General features: G+C 41.4%; 2 pseudogenes; one reads left to right on the top strand and one right to left on the bottom strand.

Annotated features, from left to right (window-relative positions):
- Positions 1–448: 448 nt before the first annotated feature.
- On the top strand, positions 449–1,793 carry LOC127226180 (speckle-type POZ protein-like; annotated as a pseudogene).
- An 8,209-nt stretch (positions 1,794–10,002) lies between these two features.
- Positions 10,003–10,542, bottom strand: LOC127225597 (ubiquitin-conjugating enzyme E2 variant 1-like; annotated as a pseudogene).
- Positions 10,543–22,941: the final 12,399 nt, after the last annotated feature.

Below are 22,941 nucleotides of genomic sequence, written 5' to 3'. Positions count from 1 at the left end.
CAGGATGTATCCCTGGTGCACAAAATTACTTTGGGGGCACATTCCCCATGGAGGGATACTCTCTTAGGCTAGAGGCAGGAGGGAGGGCCTAGTCCCTACTCCAAATGACTTGACAGATTTTGATGATCTCTCCTGGAAGGCATCACCCTCCCTGTGGAGTGTAGTGGTGGATGGGATAGGAGGGGTGGCCGGAAGGCATGGGAGGGAGAGAGAGCGAGGGACTGGGATTGATATGTAAAATAAGAATACACACACGAGGATGCCCAGGCCAGTGTGTGTGTGTGTGTGTGTGTGTGTGTGTGTGTGTGTTTGTATGTTTGTATGTGTGTGTTTGTATGTGTGTGCGTGCTCAGAGAGTGTGTATTTATGTATTGGCGGTCCCGCAGGTCCCGGATGTTGCTGGCAGTATGAGGCCAGCACAGGGGGACAGGGATCAGCAACTGTTCTCAGGATGAAGAAAAACCAGAAATCTTTGACCCCTGACTTTGTAAACCCAGTTTAACCTTCAAACTGGCGATGTCAAGGGTTCCAAGTCCTTCACCTCAGGCAGAAATGTCGAGTGGTCCCGTGGCTGAGAGCTGATGCTATACACAGATCAAAGTATTGAAAATCTCCTACATGTGGACCATCAATATCTTTAATTTTGCCGGAAGGAAATGGGTGAAGTGATAAAAACTTCAACTTTTTCATCAGGAGCCAATGATAAACTGAAATGGTGTTTGCAAGTAAACCCAAAAGGGCTAGATAAAAAAAATAAAAGCAAAGATTGCCTGTCACTTTGTTATTGGTCAGCTGTCCAAAGAGTGAAGGTCGGGCAAAGTTCAAGTTCTCCATCCTGAATGCCAAGGGAGAAGAAACCAAAGCTATGGAGAGTCAGCGAGCTTATAGGTTTGTGCAAGGCAAAGACTGGGGATTCAAAAAATTCATTCGTAGAGATTTTTCTCTTGGATGAGGTCATCAGGTCTCCCTGATGACAAGCTCACCCTCTTCTGCGAGGTGAGTGTAGTACAAGATACTGTCAGTATTTCTGGACAGAATACCATGAACATGGTAAAGGTTCTTGAATGCCGGCTGGCAGAGGAGTTAGGAGGGTTGTGGGAGAATTCCCGATTCACAGACTGCTGCCTGTATGTGGCTGGCCAAGAATTCCAGGCTATCCTAGCAGCTCAGTCTCCAGTTTTCAGTGCCATGTTTGAACACGAAATGGAAGAGAGCAAAAAGAATCGGGTTGAGATTAACGATGTGGAGCCTGAAGTTTTTAAGGAAATGATGTGCTTCATTTACACAGGGAAGGCGCCAAACCTTGACAAAATGACTGATGATTTGCTGGCAGCTGCTGACAAGTACGCCCTGGAGCGTTTGAAGGTCATGTGCGAGGATGCCCTCTGCAGTAACCTTTCCGTGGAAAATGCTGCAGAAATTCTCATCCTGGCTGACCTCCACAGCCCAGATCAACTGAAAACTCAGGCAGTGGATTTCATCAACTATCATGCTTTGGATGTCTTGGAGACCTCTGGGTGGAAGTCCGTGGTGGTGTCACATCCCCACTTGGTGGCTGAAGCATTCCGCTCTCTGGCTTCAGCACAGTGCCCTTTCCTGGGGCCCCCACGCAAACGCCTGAAGCAGTCCTAAGGTCCTGCCAATTGAGAGACTCCATTTATTTTCCTGAAGCAGCAGCCACTGTTGCTGCCACTGACTACCAGGTAGACAGCACAATCTGTGGAGCTTTTACTCTGTGTCAGGGGAAAGACTGCACCATGACCCAGACTTTAAAACAGCACTAAATAACTTAGGGGAACCGGGGGGTTAGGGGGAAGGACACAGGACTCGGGGCTACTCAATCTAATGAAAACCCTGTTGCCGTGTCACCGTATTCCCTTTGACCTGACCAAGTTTGATAGTGGGATTCAGTTTAGACGCTGGCCCAAGCCCGTCCCAGCAGTGCTACTTCGGAGAAACCTCCCTGCATCTGACTTAGCAGAACAAATCATCAGGTGCCTGGAGCAAAAGGGAAAAAAAGAGGCATTTAGTTTTAAGAGAAGGTAAAAGGAAAGAAGAAAGAATTTTTTTCAAAAATCAGTTTGTGGATTCCAGGAGTATTTATGTTGAAAGAAGCATATTTTAGTCCTTCCAACTGTGCTAAACCTTGGATATTTGTGAAAACTCCTCACTACCATACAAGTATCAGAAGAGCTCTCCCGTTCGCACTTACTGTTTGCAAGAACAGAGCCCATCCTCTCATCCTCTTATGAAAAGTAACACGCGAAGGCAAAGGAGGAAAGAGTTATTTGATCTGCAAGATGCGTGTTTTGATGGTAGTGGCTTTTCAAAAATCTTTATTGGTGTTGAAAACTGGGAAAAATAATTCATCCAGAATTTATACTGTCTTGATAAGAACTATAGTTCTGTTTTTAAATATCGTGGAAAGTGGTTTTTTTTTTTTTTCCCCTCTGATTTTATTTTTTCTTCCCTTCCCCCTCCCTTTTTTTTTAAAGAAGAAACAAATCCAAAAAATACATAAAACAAAAAGAAGAGAAAAAGAAATTTTATTATTATTGCTATGTGAAAAAAAATCCCAGCCCAGATTGCCTGGCTGTTTGTACCTGACTTGTCGCCTGCGTAGGAGCAAATCCTGTCACTTCTGAATAGCCCCTCTTCCAAAGGGCAGACTTCCAAATGTTAATTTTTTTTTCTTTTTGAAAATATAAATAATTACTATTTTGTAAAAAAAAAAAGAAAGAAAGAAAGAAAGAAAAAGAAAAAGAAAAAAAGAACACACACACACACATACATATAATTCCCTACAAGATTATGTAGGAGAAACTGCTGCCAGCTTACCCAAGCCTCAGGTTCCCAGACCAGCCTACATGAGCATGTGCAGCAGTCACTTCCTTCCTTAGCCAAGCCTGCCTCTATGGCCAGAGATGGCTGAGGGAGAGACACCTGACCCAAGACACCACTGAGAAAAGGAAAACATAGCAGAGTCTGCTGTCTGGGCCAATAGGACTTGGGAGGGGATATAAAGCAGGTCTAACTTTCTTTCTAAACAAGTCTTCAGCATGTTCTGCTACTCACTGACTTGCTGTGAGACGTTGGGTTGGTGCTGCATCTTCTCACCCCCTCTCCCAAGGGTGACCCTGCTCGGACATAATCTTGTAGGGAATTGTGTGTGTGTGTGTGTGTGTGTGTGTGTGTTCTTTTTTCTTTTTTTTTTTTTTTTTTTTTTTTTTTTTTACCCAGTAGGAGGAAAAGGTTCCAAAACCAGGCAAGAGTCAGAGACAGCCCCTGCTTCCACTGTTAGAGACCCACAAGAGTACCAAGCTACACTAATATATATATATATATATATATATATATATATATATATTATGCAAAGAGCATCAGTCAGACCCATGCAGGATCACTATGGGCCCAGGTTAGTTGATTCTGTGAGTTTCTCATGGGATCCTTGTCCCTTCTGGCTCTTATAATCTGAAGTGTGATCTTAATTAGTCTTATCTATAACAACCAAGACTCAGATATTGGGTTAAAAGTTTAAAGATCTGACAAGCAAAGGAGCAGCCACAGTCACTTCCCACCTCTCTGAATCTTCAGACCAAAAGGGCCAAGATCCTGTCTATACTCCATGTTGTAATGTTCTGTCTTCTTTCTGTACAGATCTCCAGACCTCTACGGTTAACTATTGGCTAGCTCCACCCTCTGGTCTCCAGGCAAGCTTTATTTGTCAGAACATAAACAAAATATCACATCTTCCCCTTTTGTCTAAATAAAAAGAGAAGGTTATAAATAAAAATAAATATAAATAAAAAACTATATACAATAAGTACAAAACTATATACAATATATACAGGCAATAAGTATATCAAGAATGTCTTGTCCATTAGTATTTGACAGATTAAGAAAAAATACTCCGTTATCTATCCTATCTTGTTGAGTCTAAAGTGTTGTACAAAATTTACCTTCTATCCTAATTTGCATTACCAACCCACACCTATTTTTTTTTGCCTCTCAACCCTATAGACTTTACACTGCTTTAGTGAGTTTCTTTTCTGAATTTAGTAAAAAGGAAAACTATGAATATCTAGTCCAGCACCATCAGAGACCTTAGAAGGATATGATATTACTGAAAAAGCAGGAAGTTCAAAAAAATATGAGAAATGACAGAAATGGCTGTCTGCCTGGACAGTCACCCAAGGTTTCTCTGCAACCTTGGGGCATCTATTTTCAATCTACAGGCCTAGAATATCTGACAGACTTTACTGTGAAGCAGGATATGCTGAAGGGCTGTCCTATCTTTTCTTGGCAAAGTTTGGCAATTACTTTCCTTTGTGTCCTGCTTGTCCAATTTGGACAGCATGCTGTCAGCAATCATGGTTGGGACAGTTTCTTATCCAGTGGCTAATTTTTACCACAAAGAGGGCAAACTCCATATGACGTTTCTTCAATGTCCATTATCTTCTTTAAAGTAGGTTGGTGCTGCCAGGTGCAGACATGTCTCATTGTCATAAAAAAAACACTTATGTTAATAAAACATCTTAAATGATATATTCTATAGATCTCTGAAGTATGTGAAGACCACCTGTCTATCTTGCAGAAGGCCATGGGACTGTATAGCAATTACAACCATTTAACAAATCAACACACTAAATGTTGCTGGAAAGTCCTACTTGGCAAAGCCAACTCACCAGGCATTACCAGAAACCCATACTTGGTAAAACTGTGGATTTGTAAATTTCTCAGGTACCCCTGCTATGGCTCTCCAATACGAATAGTTGTGGGGTATGATGATATCTTACTTGTACAAATAAAGCCTCTCTGAAGATCAGACAATGAAGCTTGCCACTAGCTAATCATAGGGGTCTAGAGGCCTGTACAGACAGACAGGAAGTGAGATGGCTAGGAGGAGAGAGGCTATGAGCTAGAAGAAATAGGAACTCACTCTTTTGTCTGCTGAGATGCTAAGGAGATAAGGTGTGGCTGTGGCTTACTCCTTCTTCTCTCTAAGCTCTTGGCATTTTCTTCTATATCTGACTCCAGGTTTTTATTATTTAGACCAATTAAGAACCCCCTTTTACAGTGGGGTTCTTTCCAGAGCCCTTTGGTGGTGTGTGTTATACTTTAGGCACACATAAAACTGTGGATGACCAGAATACTATTTTCTGCTTAAGTTGTATAATATTAATGAACAAAAGTAATAATTCTCAGTCACAAAGCCAGCCTTTCACACAGACAAGATAACTTTTGATTTCGGAACAAATTCAAAGCAGAGTGGTTGCCCCTGGAGACAGTATCTGGTTGCCCCTAGAGATACATACATAAGATCATTTCCCCAGGTATTGTTTTTGCTGATTCAAAGCCTGAGTTTAAAACATTAGTCTGCACCTAGTCCAAGTCTCAGGTCTAGCTTATTGTTATTGTTAAGTCTTGATTTCCAATGTCATTTTCTGTCTGGGAACTCTCACCAACTTAGGGATATGTGCATAGGTCATTGTCACATCCCCAGCCTGAGAAAAATTATGTGACTTAACTTGTGTTTTGAGGTTGGATAAGGCCCTATAAAACAACCTATCATTGTCTAGAGTTAGGATATGAAAAAGATACAGCATAGGAGAGGCAGAGGCAGAGAAGAGAGCCAGAGGAGAAAGCAGTGAGGCAGAGAGAGAGCAAGGAGGCAGGGGCAACAGAGGAGCAGCAATGTGGGGAGGCAGAAGACAGAGGCAGCAGACTGTAGTGATGATGCAGAGGAAGAAAGAAAGATACCATCAAAGGCAGGGCAGAGAGAGGAGGAGAGGGCAAAACAACTATGTAGTTCTAATTAGGGAGACACTTCTGAATAGAGAATTGGGGAGAGATACAGAGCTAATTATGAAACTATGAAACACAGCAAGAGAGATTTTCAGAGAGGAATTTTCAAGATATAGTAAAGGCAAAGTTGCCAACAGGAAAACATTTGTATACCCCCCCCCAGATAGAAAAGTCTAGCAACCCACAAATAAAATTCCTTCCTAAGTTTGCTCCCTAGTGTGCAGAAAGGGGATGGGATCAGGGTTGGTGGGGGAACTGGAAAGGATGTACAGAAAGGGAAACACTCCTTCACTGCTGTTGGTAGTGCAAACCTGTACAGCCACTTTGGAAATCAGTATTAAGTTCCTCAGGAAAATGGGAATCAGTCTACCACAAGATCCAGGAATTCCATCCTTAGGTATATTCTCAAAAGATGCACATTCATAAAACAAGTACATCTGTTGACTATGTTCATAGCATTATTTGTAATAGCAAGAACCTGGAAGCAACCTAGATGCCTCTCAACTAAAGAGTGGATGGAGAAAATGTGGTACATTTACACAATGGAGTATAACTTAGAGGAAAGAAACAATGGAATCTTGAAATTCCCAGGCAAATGGATGTAACTTGAATAAACCATCCTGATTGAAGTAACCTAGTCACAAAAAGAGGAACATGGTATGTAATCACTCATACATGGTTTTTAGACACAGAGCAAAGGATTACCAGCCTACAATCCACACCGCCAGAAAAGCTAGGAAGCAAGGAGGACCCTAAGAGAGACATACATAATCCCCTGGAGAAAGGGAAAGGGAAAAGATCTCTGAAGCAAATTGGGAGTGTGGGGGGAGGGGAGAGCAAATTAGGAGGAAGAGGAGGGGAGAGGTGGACATAAGGGAGCAGGAAGATTGAGTCAGAGCAAGAAAAGAGGAGAGCAAGAAAAGAGATACCATAATAGAGGGAGCCATTATAAGTTTTAAGAGAAATCTGGCACTAGGGAAATTTCTAGAGATCTATAAGGATGGCCTCATCTAACAATCTAAGCAATAGTGGAGAAGCTACCTTAATTTTCCTTCTCTGATAATGAAATTGATGACTACCTTATATGCCATTCTAGAGCCTTCATCTAGTAGCTGATGGAATCAGAGGCAGACACCCTAGTATCCTAGTGTATGAATGGACTTTGGGATCTCATTCCACATAGAGGGATACTTTCTTAGCCTAGACACATGTGGGAGAGCCTAGGCCCTGATCCCAATGATATGTCAGACTTTGAAGAGTCCCCATGGAAGGCCTCACCCTCCCTGGGGAGCAGAAAGGGGATGGAATGGGGGTTGCTGGAGGGGACAGGGGAGGGCAGGAGGGTGAGGGAACTTGGATTGACATGTCAAACAAGATTGTATCAAATTTAAAGGGAAACCAGCATTGAATTGTCCCAGACCCCCTGAACATGGGTCTCAGTTAGAAAGCCTGGGCAGTCTACAAGACCTCTGACAGTGGAACCAGGATGTATCCCTGGTGCACAAAAGGACCTTGGGAGCACATTCCTAATGGAGAGATACTTCCTTAACCTAGAGACAGAAGGGAGGGCCTAGGCCCTACTCCAAATGACTTAACAGATTTTGATGATCCCTCCTGGAAGGCTTCACCTTCCCTGTGGAGTGGGTGGGGAATGCGATATGAGGGGGTTTCGGGGGGCATGGGAGGATGGGAGGGAGAGGGAACTGGGATCAATATGTAAAATAAGAAAAATAATTTTAAAAATTATCAAACAAAAAGAAAAGTTTTTAAAGATTAGTGGTGATAGAATAGTTCCTAATTTTGGTTTTTCTTCTATGCCCTGTCAGGTGACTCTTCTGACATGAGACAGAGATTTTGGACTTTCCATTTAACAAGCATCCTTGGGTTTAGAAAAGGAGAAAGCTATACTCCAACTCCAAAGCTAGCTTTAATTTTTAATTAGACTGGGACCACAAAAGGACCATTTGCATTATACGTCTGTTGAGACTCACAGAAGCAAACATTTGGGAAGATTTATGAAATTTTATCCTGTTGCAAATATGATATAACAATAAGCCAGTTTACTTTTTCTTGGGACGTTGGCTCTGGATAATTCGTCCTTTTTCTTCAGATGTCTCATTTGTCTAGTAGTCTAGCAGTCTTCATATTCCTTAGCTGGATGCTTTCATTCTCCTGGAAAGACAAAAACAAAATCCTAACCCAAACCTAACTTTGGAGAGTTGCCCTTTTGTCAAGTTATATGTGATCAAATGAAAAGCAATTATTAGTATTATAAGTTCGTTTAAATTGAATGGTTACACTGATGAACTATCACCTCTTCCAATCAACAGGTCTCTCTTTTTTTAATATAATCTTTATAGTATTTGCTTTATGTTTCTTTCTTAAATTTTTGTTTCATCTTCTAAAGCTATTCTATCATCCAGGACAGTATGATTTATTACAATAGGCATAGGTTCTTTATTGCTCTGGGGAGAAGGTTCCCCCATGATGACAGGGAATGACTGAACCAAATTTGATTCAGGGACTTATGAGATGCTTCCAAGGTATTTCCCAATGGTAAAGGGTAACCTTGTCTGTCCCTTGTTGATCTGCATTCATTGGTCCAATGTCAGCCTTTGCCACACCTACTGCATACTCCATAAGGGAGGGACATTCTGTTTGGATTATTCTTAGGGGAAAAAAAGTTGTTTCTAGGCATTCCCTGACTACAATTGCTTTTTAGGTAGCCTTGTTACCAAAATTGATGGGGGATGTCCTTCTATATGTTGTGAATACATGGTTTTTTGTTTTGTTTTGTCAGTGCGCACTTGATTATAGTAAAATCAGGCAATGACTGACAGCACACTGCTTACGGAAGGAACACTGTTAAACTTGACTTACACGATACCTAGCCCGGACAGCTATAGTCTGCCCCAGAAAGATCAAGGGCCACATCGGCCACTTTTCAGACCTGATAGTTTTGCTGCTTCAACAGCTGGGTTCACATATGCTTAATGCCCCCCCCCACAAAATACCCAAACCCAAAAACCCTTGCAACACAACAAATTGCCTTTATTTTGGTATGCATCCGCATTTCAACAATTAGTGGTTCTGAACAGAACAGAGTGAGGAACATGGCAACAAGCCAGAAGGCCAGGCCCACGATCTAAAAAGATCTGAAAACTTGGGACACAGAGCTCCTCCAGGTCCCTGATGAGGGTCTGAGGAGCAGCAACACTGAAACCTGAGTCCACAGGGTCAGGGGCCTTTTGTTCCAGCTGTCAGGTTCCATGTCAGACCTGGTGGGTGGCCAGGGAGCCCCGTCCAAACCACTTCAGTGCGTAAAAGCAAAGCGATTATGAGAAAAGGAACCGACTCAGTACCCCCGCATGCTGAGGACTCTACGCATGGCCTTTCTCTAGGCCCAACCACCAAGGACCCTGAGCGCTGGCAGGTTTGTTGCCGGAGACTGACTGCTCTGTTCACCTCGAGACCTGAGCTCAAAGTGCATTGGCTGATGGTGGCAGAAGGGCCCAGGACCCGGTACCCCCTTCCCAGGCTGGTGGCAAGTGAACGTGTGGCCAAGAGCTAGAGGGAGGCCAGGCTTTTCCAACCTCATCTCACAGCTTCTAGCCACAGCAAGTGTGGGGTGGTGATGGACAACAAGGGAGTTGAGGAGGGGGAGAGCAGCACCCCTTGATAAAGGTGGGGAGATGGGAAGCCCTGCATTCCTCACCCACGGCCAATTTCAGAGGGAGGAGAGGGTTACAATCTAAGCTTTGGCCAAGGGCGGGAGTGGGAGAGTGGAAAGAGGGGGGCAATGGCTTGGATGGGGCATCATTTAAGACTTAAGAAAGCAGGGGTGAAGCCAAAGCACCTCCAAGCCCAGCAGGAGTCCCATGACTGCTACCTGAAGCCTTCCCATCTATTCTAAGGGCCACCACACAGCTATGGCAGGAAGGCGGGGCGGGCAAAGGCAGACCCAGGCCATGTGTCAGCAGCAGGTGATTGTGTGACGTGTCTGTTCGCAGTTGCGTTAGCTGTGCCCACCGCCTCCAAAGGAAACCGATTTCAACACACCTTCTTGATCCCAGAAGTTCAACCAGGCAGCCAGCAGTTACACCCGACAGATATTACACAGCACAACTCAGGTATTTCAAATGGACAAGAAATTAGTATTAGAACAGTGTCTCTGAAATCCGAGTATAGAGTTTCCTCTCCAGTACTTTGGGGTCTACAAGATGAATCTAGAAAATTCACTACTGTGGAAAATGAAGACTTATGTTGGGTTGGGGAGGGGAGGCCGGAGCCTTGGGGACTAATTGCTGTAACACTGTCCTTCTGGCTGCTGTGGCAACTTCATGTTCTATTTTGACATCATCAGGCGCCAAAGCTCCTGTAGGATGACTTTGATGCTGTGGGAATTCCGCCACTTTGCCAGCACTGCCGGTACCCTTGGATCCACCACTCCATGTGAACTACTCGCTCCGCTCATATTGACTTTTGCTACAAATCTTACAAATGGGGGTGCTTCTGGATATTTAGGTCCAGGTTCTATTTTAAGGCTGTATATTCGGTCTTTATAAATTGTTCTTGGAGGCCCAATTATCATCCCTGTCCATCTCGTGTCATGTCTTCGTCATCCTCTAGACCCCAGCTAACTGTGCCATCGCCTACTCCTTTCTGGCCTTCTTCCAGCTCTTCCAACAGTCGGAAATTTCGAGGGACTTTTACTCTTGAGCCTGTGGTGGCTGCCATCTTGTGTCGCTGTCGGTGAATATATGTTTCTTATTGGTGGATGAATAAAGCAATTTCAGCCAATGGACAGACAGGAGTAGCTAGGCAGGAAGGATAGGCAGGGCTACCAGACTAGTAGAATGCTTGCAAGAGGAACAGAGAGAATGAGTTAACCAGAGAGACACCATATAGCTGCCAAGGAAGAAAGAGGCCTGAATATCACCAGTAAGCCTAGACCCCATGTAGATACATGATTAATAGAACTGGGTTAATAATTAAGAGAGAGCTAGCCTGTAAGAATCCTGAGCTATATGCCAAACAGTTTAAAATTAAGATAAGCCTCTGTGTGTTTATTTGAGACTAAACAGCCACTGGACTGGGAAGGACAGAAACTTCCATCTGCAATCTGACATTTTGATTTCTCTTCAAGCCTCTGGAAATCACCTCTCCTATCCAAGCATCATCATGGTTCAATATTCACTCAATCTCATATCCATTCCTCTATGGGTGTTAATCTTGACTTTAAAGGACTAATTACCCTTTTGTATTGTGAATTATCATTTTCACAAGCCAGAGATTCAATTATTATTTGTTTAGCTTCTGAATTTGGTATAAATATATTTACTGCTCAAGTAAATCTTTGTAAAAGAAATAAAATAAAATAAAATCACTGGGGGTTTCTTTTGGGATCTGTATACTTTTAGTAAATGACTCAGCTCTCTTTCTGACTTCTTTAACTCTGTCCCAAGCATTCAAAGCATAGAGCCAAGGTCAGCATATCGAGACTGTCTTTGTATATCAGCATAACTTCTCTCTCCACGAAGTTGGTCTTGGGAGATCTCAATACCTCTAGACTTTCTTCATTGTTCAATGGTCCTAGCCTCATCTTTCCACCAGGTTCTCCACTGCAATTGAGGACCAGGTTCCAATACTGCTGTAACCAAGTCTGTTTATTGTGCAATAATTCTGTTACTAGTTAACCATGAATTTAACATTTGCTTCAAAAGAGATGAATTCATACTATATGAGACCATCACTTCCTTAAATCTCCTCAAATCTAACATCTCCACAGGAGTCTAGTCAGCTCTTCCATAGCTTTGGGAAAATCTGTCATTTGGTAGTTGTTCCAGTAAAGTGACTGGATAAATTAAGGTTGGTTTTGAAAACTTTGGGCTGTCCCTCTCTAACCTTATACTATGTATGGTGCCAAGATTGGGTCTCCTTTAAACTCCTCTGTCTGAGTCTGAATATATATATATTTGGTTTGGTTTTTTTGAGACAGGGTTTCTCTGTATTGCTTTGGAGCATGTCCTGGAACTAGCTCTGTAGACCAGGCTGACCTCTAACTCATGGAGATCAGCCTGCCTCTGCATCCTGAGCACTGGGATTGAAGGCACGCTTCACCAGTGCCTCACTCTGAATATCTTTATAATCCATTTTAACAATTTTTTGTAAGACTTGCATTTTGATATTGAATATCAACCAACTTTTTCAGGAATAAAACAAGAATGATCAAACCAATAATGCTTATAATAGACATTGCATTAATCCCATCTACATTAACTATCCCCTCATTTAAATGTTCCATTTTTAAACCATCCACTGTGTAATCATACAGAGATCTAACTCAATCCATCATAATACTGTTTTCAAATTTTTAACATGGGAAACTCTCTCCCTCTCTCTCTCTCTTCTCTCCTCTCTCCTCTCTCTCAATTAATTCCCCCCTTCAAGAATTCCAAATTGTCTCACCAAATCTGCTGATGATGACGATGAAGACAGTGAAATGTGAGGCAGACTGCTGCTGTGTAGATCAGTAGAAGCCCAAGTGGGTTTTTAGGGAATCTACCCAGTTTGGCAGAATCTACCCAGGGGATCCACTTGAAACTCAGAACCCATTGGGAGAAGGAGCCTGCTGTCTGAAAAACACACACGGGATGGTGGGGAAGAGGCACATGCAGTGGGAGCTGCCTAAAGGCAGAGCTTCAAGTGCTGAGAGGCTAACTTTAGCAGAGTTTGGATCCCAAGTGCCTGTGGTGTTTGCTACAGGGAGGGGAAGAAAGGAAAACCTAGCTGGCAAGGCAGTGACTCTGGCTGGAGCCCCCACAAGCATCTCAGGTATGTACTGGTGACCGCAAAGCCACAAGCAAGTGGCCTTTTTGTGAATTCATGCCCCAAAAGTTGGACTCCAGATGAGATATGATGCTATTTAGTCTGATCAATAACAGCCCAGATATTGGTGTAAAAGCTGAAAGATCAAAGAAGCAAAGAACAACCAGTCACTTCTTACCTCTCCAAATTCTCAGACCAAAAGGGCCAAGAACCTGTCTACATCCCATGTTGTCACTTCCTGTTTCCTCTCCTGTATAGACTTCCAGACCTCTATGGTTAACTAGTGGCTAGCTCTGCCCTCTGATCCCCAGGCAAGCTTTATTTGTCAGAATACTGTGATGGCATATTGTTCATGATTTATTAAAGCCACTAGAGATCAAAATAGCAAAGCAGCATACTAGTTAGCCATAGATGCCAGGCAGTTAAAGCACACTTTATCCCAGGAGTCAGAAGCAAAGGCAGATGGATCTCTCTGTTAGTCAAGGCTACCCAGGGCTACATGAGATTGAATCATTCTAAAAGAGTAACAGAGCTCATGCCTATAATCCCAGCACTAGAGAGATATAAAAGGTAGGATCAGAGTCTTCAGTAGTCAGTTTCAGCCACACTGAGGAGAGGCAGCAGTCTGAGGCTTGGTGAGGGCTCATGGAATCAGGATCAGCCCTTTCAGCCTGAGGTAGAGGTGAGAGCTAGTGGTTTGGCTGCTTTGCTTCACTGATTTTTAGCTCAGAGCTTAAACTCCAATAACTGTCTCTAGGTCTTTCTTGTTTTTCATATTATAGAATGTAAACAAAATACCAAAACAACAATCCTTCCTCCTCCTCTTCTGCAGGATTCCCCTATTGTTTTGCTATGGGTCTCTGAATCTGTTTCCATGAGTTTCTGGATAAAGCCTTTCTGATGACCATTATGCTAGGCTCCTGTCTATGAGTATGGGAGAATATCATTAGGAATCATTTTATTGACTTTTCCTCTGGGTCATATTTGGTTCTATTCTAGGTCTCTGGGCAAGCCAACCTCTGGTTCCTGGCCCTCTAGGCAGTGTGAGAGCAGGCCAGCTCTCCTGGCATGAGTCTCAAGCTGGACTGTTCATTGGATGGCCACTCCCACAGTTTCTCCACCACCTTTACAACAGCACATCTTTTAGGCAGGACAAATTGGGGGTTGAAGGTTTTGAAGATGGGTTAGTGTTTCAATCCCTTCACTGGAATTATTGCCTGGTTACAGAAGATGGTTGATTCACATTGTGTATTCCCCTCCCTTACTAGGAGTCTTAGCTAGAGTCATCATAATGGTTTTCCATTAGGAGTTTCCATTGCACCAAGATTCTACCTCAGTCCCCAAATGTCCCTCAGCTCCAGTTGTCTCTCCATGTACTCTATCCATCTCCCCCATCCAATCTCTCCTGTTCCCATCCCTACCTGCCCCCAGGCCACTCACAAAATCTATTCTATTTCTGTTCCAAAGAGATTCACATGTCCCCACTTGAGGTCTCCTTGCTACTTAGTTTCTCTAGGTCTGTGGATTGTAGTATGATTGTCCTTTACTGTACAGCTAATATACACTTGTAAGTGAATGTATAGCATGTTTGTCTTTCTGGGTCTGGGTTTCCTCACTCAGGATAATTTTTTCTCTAGTTATTTCCATTTGCCTGCAAATTTCATTATGTTGTTTTTTTTAACACCTAATACTCCATTGTGTAAATGTACATTTTCTTTAACTATTCTTTAGTTGAGGGACAAATAAAGCTACTGTGAACATAGTTGAGCATGTGTCCTTGTAGTAGGATGGAGTATCATTTCGGTATATGCCCAGGAGTGGAATAGCTGGGTCTTGAGGTAGATGTATTCCCAAATTTCTGAGAAATCACCATATTGATTTCAAAAGGAATCAATACAAGTTTGCACTTCCACCAACAATGTAGGAATGTTCCCCTTGTTCTATACCCTTGTCAGCATGAGATGACACTTGAAGTTTCTGATCTTAGCCATTCTGGCAGAAGAGAAATAGAATCTTAGAGTTGTTTTGATTGACATTTCCCTGATGGCTAAGGATGTTGAAAAGCTTTTCAGCCATTTGAGAGTCCTCTGTTTAGATCTGTACCCTATTTTTAAGTGGACTATTTAGTTTGTTGATGTCTAGTTTCGTGAGTTCTTTATATATTTTGGAAATTAGCTCTCTGTGAGATGTGGAGTTTTGAAAATCTTTTCCCATTGTTTGGGCTGCCATTTTGTTGTATTAAAAGTATCCTTCTCTTTACAAAAGCCTCTCAGTGAAAGCACATTAAAAAAAATAATCTGTGAAAATCAGATGTTCATAGGTATGTGGGTTAATATCAGGATTTTCAATTGGATTCCATTGGTCTACCTGTGTATTTTTGTGCCAATACTAGGCTGTTTTCAGAACTATAGCTCTGTAGTCGAGCTTAAAGTCAGGAATGGTGATGCCTCCTGAAGTTCTTTTATTGTACAGGGTTATTTTAGCTATCCTTGGAACACATAGAGACCTGACCTGAACAAGGAGGAGCTAACAGGCCCCCAGACTGATAGCTGGGAAGCCAGCATGGGGCTGACTCGGCCCCCCGAATATGGGTCTCAGCCAGAAGGACTGAGCAGTCTAAGGGACCTCAGACAGTGGAACCAGGAGGTATCCCTGGTGCACAAAAGGACCTTGCAAACACATCCCCCATGGAGAGATACTGCCTTAACCTAGAGACAAGAGAGAAGTCCTAGTCCCTACTTCAAATGACCTGTCAGATCTACATGACCCCACCTGGATGGCATTGCCCTACATGTGGAATTGGGGTGGGGAAAGGAGGGGAGGGTGGTCAGGGTGCATGTGAGGAGGCAGAGAGGGTAAAAGGGAGGGAGGAAGGGAGGGAGAGGGAACTGGGATAGACATGTAAAATAATAAATTAAATAAAAAATAATAATCTGTGAACAACAGATGTTATATTTGATTATTTTCAATTTGATAATCAGGAGCAACATATTCCATGGTAAGAAGTGAGGTGGAAGATGCAGTATACACTTATTAATAGCTCATGATTTCTCCACAATTGCCTAATTCAAACCATTTTACCAATTGTGGCTTCTGCTCTTCTTTGAAAGATGCCTGAAGTCTGGCCAAATACCACACAAAAGCTGTCCTGGACTGTAATGGGTAAGGACATGTGGATATGTTTTTAAAAAAAAAAATAAGGATTAAAAAGGTACAGGCTAATGTGGCATTAGAATTAATAACAAAAAAATGTAAAGATGGAAAGATTCCTATGAGGATAAGAGAAAAAGGAAGATGTAGTCTCAGTACAAAGTCAGAGCTAATTCTGTGTTCATCTCAAAGGACCTGGGTTATGTAACAGGCTAGAATCTGAGTATGGGTACCAAACACCACATCCAGATCTAATGTACACATAATATTTGTTACTACTTATAACTTTTGTCACACATTACTACTCTTCAATTTCAGTTTAAACATCACCTCTCCAAATGAGTTTCAATGACTTCCTAAGCAAAGTCACCCTAGGTTTCAATAGGCTTTATGGTAGTACTTATTTTTAGCTTATATGTGCTTATCTACTTCATTATCTGCTTGATGGTTTATCTTCTCTATAAACAGTGAATGTTATCTCAATTTGATTATGTCCACTCCTACAGTTCTAAGCAATTTGTGTCATGGTGATTTTATTTCCTAATCACAGTGAGATGGAGCATATTTTACCTGGTTATTAACAGCATAGTGACAGTTTTGTGTCCATGTGTAACTAAGGTCTAAGAGAGAAGATAAAGGTTGATTTGCTAAAACTTTTTCACAGGTCCTAAAAGAGTAACAAAACTAAGTTTGCACTTGATGAATGTGTGACTGAAGTAATGATTAACTAGATGAATGAGTGATGAAACAAGATTCATTTAAATTTAAAGATTAAGCACAGACCAGAGAGAAAGATGGAGAGCATTATCTAAAGTATTCATGAGATAGCATATGTCTACCCAGAATGATAATGATGATCCAACAGGATATGGATAATATCTTGGAAGTAGAAGCTCAGAGTGTATTTTATGACATTAAATAGACAAAGGGAAAGCAAGCAGGAAGTCAACAAAGTGAGTTAACTGAGGAAAGATTTGATGGTGTTTAGCTACAGAAGTGATTTACTACTGTCTGATAAATTAGTAACTATTCATATGGTCTACAGAAGGTATTAACATAGAGACCTTATAAACATAGTATATATTTATAGTCCCAACATCAATAGAATGGGAGGCCCAGGATCTACACTTGATATGTAAAGTGGGAAGAATCTAATGCATTCTCCCAAAAACTGTTGTATCTGATGCTGACTCTGAATACAGGTGTTAAGATTTAATTCAATTACTGGCCACAAAGAAGATAATATTAAAGTTGGAAAATTTGGCCATTGGTGTATAAACACTCAAATATGTGTTGTAGTTAATGTAAGCGGTAAAGTATACACTTAGTTTCAAGGATTACACAATCAGCAGAAATCTGGTTATACAAACTTACTGAAAAGGAGCATGCCCTTCCAGGAGAATGAAAAAGCTCCTAGTAAACTTTAAAGCAGTTTTTCAGTGAAATTTCAAAGTACTTCCTCCCCAAAGCTCCAGGTCTTAATCTACTGTTTGAGAGTCAAGAAAGTCCTGTCTCAAGCAAAAGATTGCTCTACAGTGGAACCTTAAGAGTTAAAGAAAATTGCTTCCAATTAGTCTACTGTCATTCATTCCTCAATCCATCATCATCCACCTCACAGTTTTTTTTATCCATTTACTGTTTTTACTGAGTCTTAATTATGCTATTTACTTTGAGACTATGTAGCTGACCTCAAACTCATTGCTGTCCTCCTGCCTCTGTCTTCCAAGTGCTGAAATTAGAGGTTTATGTCACCATGGACAGCTTTACTCCCATGAATTGTGAATGGTTATTCCAAACAAAGAAAGAAACAAAAAATCCTGAAAACATAACAAATGTTATCCCATGTGGTCAATATTCAAAGGAATAAAATCTCCTTCTGTTACTATACCATGCTTTCCTGTCTAAGAATATCCCATTATTTCTTCCTCCTTGTGCAATTTGTGTTCTTTTACTGGAACAAAAGCATGAGAAAAAACAATGTAAAAGACAGGTTCACACTGGCTCACACATTCAAAGGTTTCAGGCCAAGATCAGCTAGCTCCCATGCTTTGGACCCAAAGTGAGGCAAAACATCATGGGTGATTGGAGAGGAAGGGGTATAAAATACATAGGGAAGCAGAAGGAAAGCCCTGGACACACCCTTGAAAGACACACCCCTGGTGACTACTTTATGGAATATTCCTTTATGCTGTGTGAACATATGTTGCTGTCATTGGTTTACTAAAGGATCTGACTGGCCAATAGCTGGGCAGAAAGAGATTGGGAAGGTTGGCTAGACTAGGAGAATGGTGGAAGGAAGAAGATTTGCCAGCAGATGCAGAGAGAAGCAAGATGGGCATATTGTGTTAAGATAATGTACTAAGCCACATGGCAACACATAGTTAAGAAAGATGGGTTAATTTAAATGTTACAGTTAGAACAAGCCTGAGCTATTGGTTGAGCATTTATAATTAATATTAATACTCTGTGTCAATTATTTGGGAACTGGTGGTGAGGACAAAAAAAGTCCGACTAGACTTACGTTCTCCAACATACCCCACCTAGTAGTCCAGGTAGCTATGAGTTCATTAGTGGATCCACTGGCTAAAGTAAGATACACATGATCCAAACACCTCTAGCAGGGACAACAGCTGTAGACCAAGTATTTAGTATATGAGCCTTTCAGGGGGACACATAGAGAAAAGATCCTTCTGAACTCACTGGCAGGCTCCTCTGCAGTGCATAAGGCAACTCATTGTTCCTCACATCTTGGTTACTTGCCCTCACCTGAACCTTATGGACATCTGACACCATATCACAAGAATAACCTTCTTTATTCCCTGAGTAAATATTCTGCACTCAATGCCAGGGTGACCTTAAAGTGATTAAGAATTATACTTCTTCCTGCCCAGCTGCCTGTACTTTTTCACTTTCCATGTCAGTGCTTTTTCATCAGAGAGGCTAATGACTCTTTTTGCGTTTTAAATACTTATTCATCAGTCTGCTCCATATTTAAGGACATTCCGGCAGTTTGAAACTAGTGCTCATGTTCAGTGCTCATTTCAAAGTAGGAATTTTAGCTCGTAATAAAAACAACAGGTTCTATAGCAAAATCGTTCTTGCAAAATCTCAAGAGCATATCTTTTCAACAAAGAGTTTTTTCTGATCCAGGAACAGAGTAGTGGAGAATTTCACTGAGAGTCAAAGGAACTCTGAAAATCTATACAAATTGGCTTTATGAGAGAATATTGATGATACCCTTGCCTATGAACCATTGCCTCTAGGTAGAACTCTCACTGGAAAAGTGTAACCTGACTCTAATCATGATGAGTCTTCAAATAAAACTCAAACAGTAAGCGTTTTCATAAATGGACATAAATGTACTCTTATATTTATAAATGTCTTAAGAGATGAATCAAGAAAGGATATATGAAAAAAGCACACTTTAAATAATGAATTATGAATTGGAGACATTTCTAGAACAAAGCTTAACAAGACCAGACACATTTTTTAAAAAAAAAGAAAGCATTGCATGTATATTGGATTTAAAGAATTAAAACCTGAGCCAGGCACATGTCTTTAATCCCAGCACTTGGGAGGCAGAGGCAGGCGGGGATCTCTGTGAGTTCAAGGCAAGCCTACTACAGAGCTAGTTCCAAGACAGGCTCCAAAGCAATACCGAGAAACCCTGTCTTGAAAAACCAAAAAAAAAAAATTTTAACCTGTACTCTGGGAGAAACATAATGATATATATACCTGTAATATCTGAGCTCTAGAGTATGGGCACAAGAATTCGAATCAAGGTTCAAATCAAGGGACAGCCACTAGCCTGACAAGGAAGACCTTGTCACCAAATCAAATAATATTTAGCTTTAGCTGGGTGGTGGTGGCACACAACTTTAATCCCAGCACTCAGGAGGCAGAGGCAGATGAATCTCTGAGTTCAAGGCCAGCTCGGTCTACAGAGAAAGTTCTAGGACAGGACACAGATGCCAAATAACCCTAAGAATAGGAGCAGTGTTTCATCGCTAGATCCCTTCTTGCCATGTATCGCAAATATTCATAATCTTGAGGAAGAGCCTCATTTAATAATGACAAAACTGTCACAGTATAGCAACACGAGGGAAAACAAATTTTTCAAATGGTTTAAATTTATATTGAAAAAAAGAATTCATTTTGACAAGCAACTTCTGCACTGTTTTTTACATGACAAAACTGTAATACAGATGGGGGATGACTACTAGAGTATACCATATGCAAAATCAATGATTCTGGGGATAGACAGGAGATAAAGTGAAAGTTCTATTCTTGGAAAAGTGTGAGAGATGTTAAGGCTTTGAAGAAAATTAATCATACCAATATGATTAAAGTGGTCAGAAAAAAATGACAATCTTTCTTTTATATTTGAATATATGAAAGAGAATCTCATATCAGTTAAGGAAAGACAGAAACAAACTATTTCCTGACTCAGTCATCAGAGATACCTGGGACAGCGTTTATCAGTTAACATGGCTTCTCTCATGGGAACATAAAACTGGAAAACACGAGAAAAAATATGCTTTGGGACTTGCAAAAGAACTAAGATCACACCACCATATATTGACTATATAGCTAACAGACCACATCATTCATGTGTCTAAAGAAACAGCTTCATTATATGGGCCAATGAGATGACTCAACAGATAAAGGTGCTTGACACTAAGGCTGAGGATGTAAGTTTGATCCTCAGGACCCACAGAGTAAAAAGAGAAAGACTGACTCCTGAGAGTTGGCCTATGACCTCTACATGCTCACTGTGGTACACACACGCCCTCCTCTAAAAACAGATAAATAAGAATGTAATTAATGCCAGGATATACAGCTTAGGATGGAAATGTTTGATTGGGTTCAAAAAATAACTGACAGTATGTATCCAGGCATTAAACCATCCATATTTTCAAATCATCCAGGTGTCCTCATGCCATTTGGGTTCAAAACTGACTTTAAGTGACCAGCTGAAGCTGGGAAACCAAATCCATCTTTAGATGAACTAGAATCTAAACCTCTTTCAGACAACCCAAGAAAAATACAGCCACCAATCACTGAAGACCATTCAGCTATCACAGGGACCTAGTCACTTCCAAAGAAACAAGTAACTAGAAACCTCTACAAGCACTGTTTCTGAATGAGCCATTTAGACTTTTTGTCAATCTGACATAAGCCAAGGTCTTATGGGAAAAGAAAATGTCAACTTATAAAATGCTGCTTTCAAATTGACCTTCAGGCATGTCTGTGAGACATTTTTTTAATAGATGTGGGGCTAGCCCATTGTTAACAGTGCAATTCCTGGGCAAGTGGTCCTAGGTTTCTATAAAAAAAAGAAGGGAGAACTGTCTGTGAAGAGTAAGACAGTAGGCAATGTTCCTTCCTGGCCTCTGCTTCAGGTCCTTGATCCAGATTGAGCCCTGAGTACCTGCCCTGATCCCCTTCATGATGAAATGCAAGATATGAGATGACATAAGCCCTCTCTCACCCTGAGTTACTTTGGGTCATGGTGTTTTATCACAGCAATAGAAAGCAAAGTAGGACTTGAGTACCAACGAAACATCCCAACTAAGCCAATTGGAACAATGGGTCTTAGAAGTGCAAGGAGATGATGGGATCAGGTTGTCTTCAAATGTGGAAATTGCAAGGAAGACTGACTTGGGTAGCTGTAATTTCAGGCTCTCCCATCCCACAAAGCCAAGAGTGGGTATTTTCAAAGAAAAGAGAAATTTGATGAGGAAATAGATCAACAGTTAAGAGCACTGGCTGCCCTTCCAGAAGACTGGGTTTACTTGCCAGCACCCAAATAGTAGCTAACTGTCCAGAATCCCAGATCCAGAAGATTAGACACTTTCTCCTTTCTCCATGGGTATTGAACACACATGGTACAGGCATTCATGCATCAAAACACTTACATACACATAATTTTAAAAAATAAAACTAAGCTGATTTTTGAAACATAAAGAGGGGAAAAGATTCTCCATTTTAGCTTCCATAGTTAATAACCACAGGCTTCAACCACTTCAGAGAGGAGAGCAGGAGCTTAAACACTACTGTTTCCCTAAAATAGATGCCAACTTGTTAATTGTTTCAGGCTATACAGTATAATTTTTAATACTCAAATCCACACAGGTATAAATCCCAAGAACATGTCCTCTGTGGGAAGAATGCAAACTCATTGTCGTAGAATAATCAGTTTTTCCTTAACACATTTTGTTCTATGGAAGCAGAACTTTCTTTCAAACCAAGTCACATGGAAACCATAGATGCTGCACTACTCACAATCAGACAGGCAACTTCTGCAAAAGAGCTGGGGTCAGCCAGAGGATCCACCTAGCAAGCACAGGTGCAACAGCTCCAGAATATACATAGAGCACAAACACTGATCAGGGCCAGTTTTCAGAAAGTATGTACAACCCAAGCAGACACTAAGTACTTCAACTGCACACAGCTGCCTCCTAAATGCTCAAGAATTCAGTCTGGGTGGTTCTGTATGGAAGCCAGCAGGACCATCACTATAGAAGCACTCCACAGAGGCCATGGAAATCCCTTATCCCAGGAAATATCGGTAGATATCCATTTCTCCTGGATTTTGGAAGTAAACAGGAGATATGGTTAAGGAAAAAAAATCATCCATTTTCTTTTTTTCATAAAAGTGAAATGTATGTTTGTAGCATTGCTGCCTACAATGCTGATACAGGGGTAGAACTTCACAAGGCATTAAATAGACTATTTGCCAAAGGGTCACGTATTTACCTACAAATTAATAAATAGTAGGTATGTAAGTTTTTAAAATAAATGCAGGAAATTAGTTGGTAGAGTATTTTATTCTAATTTTTGTGTTCCAGCCTAAGCTGTCTGCTGTGTTTGCTTTGCCTAGCAGGACTTGAGTCTCCTGGGCTATGAGCTGCTGAGCTGCTCTGACTAAGGCGCTGCTCTCCCACCTAAGCAAAGGCAGGAAGATGGTAACAATCGTTGTTTCTATACATTGGAACAATAAGATGAGATCAGTGGTTGAGCTGACCTTAGCAGAATGCCTTTATTAGATATTAATTTAATTTCTCTTCAGCATGGAGAGAATTATGTGCCCTGATCCCAGTACAGAGTCTGCTTGACCTTAGCCAAACTGAATTTGTCCTGACTGGCAAACTCAGT

This window comes from Phodopus roborovskii, unplaced genomic scaffold (genome assembly GCF_943737965.1).
Source record: "Phodopus roborovskii unplaced genomic scaffold, PHOROB, whole genome shotgun sequence".
NCBI classification, from domain to species: domain Eukaryota; kingdom Metazoa; phylum Chordata; class Mammalia; order Rodentia; family Cricetidae; genus Phodopus; species Phodopus roborovskii.
The sequence above is the reverse complement of the archived record's forward strand: the minus strand, read 5'-3'. Positions and strand labels throughout refer to the sequence as shown.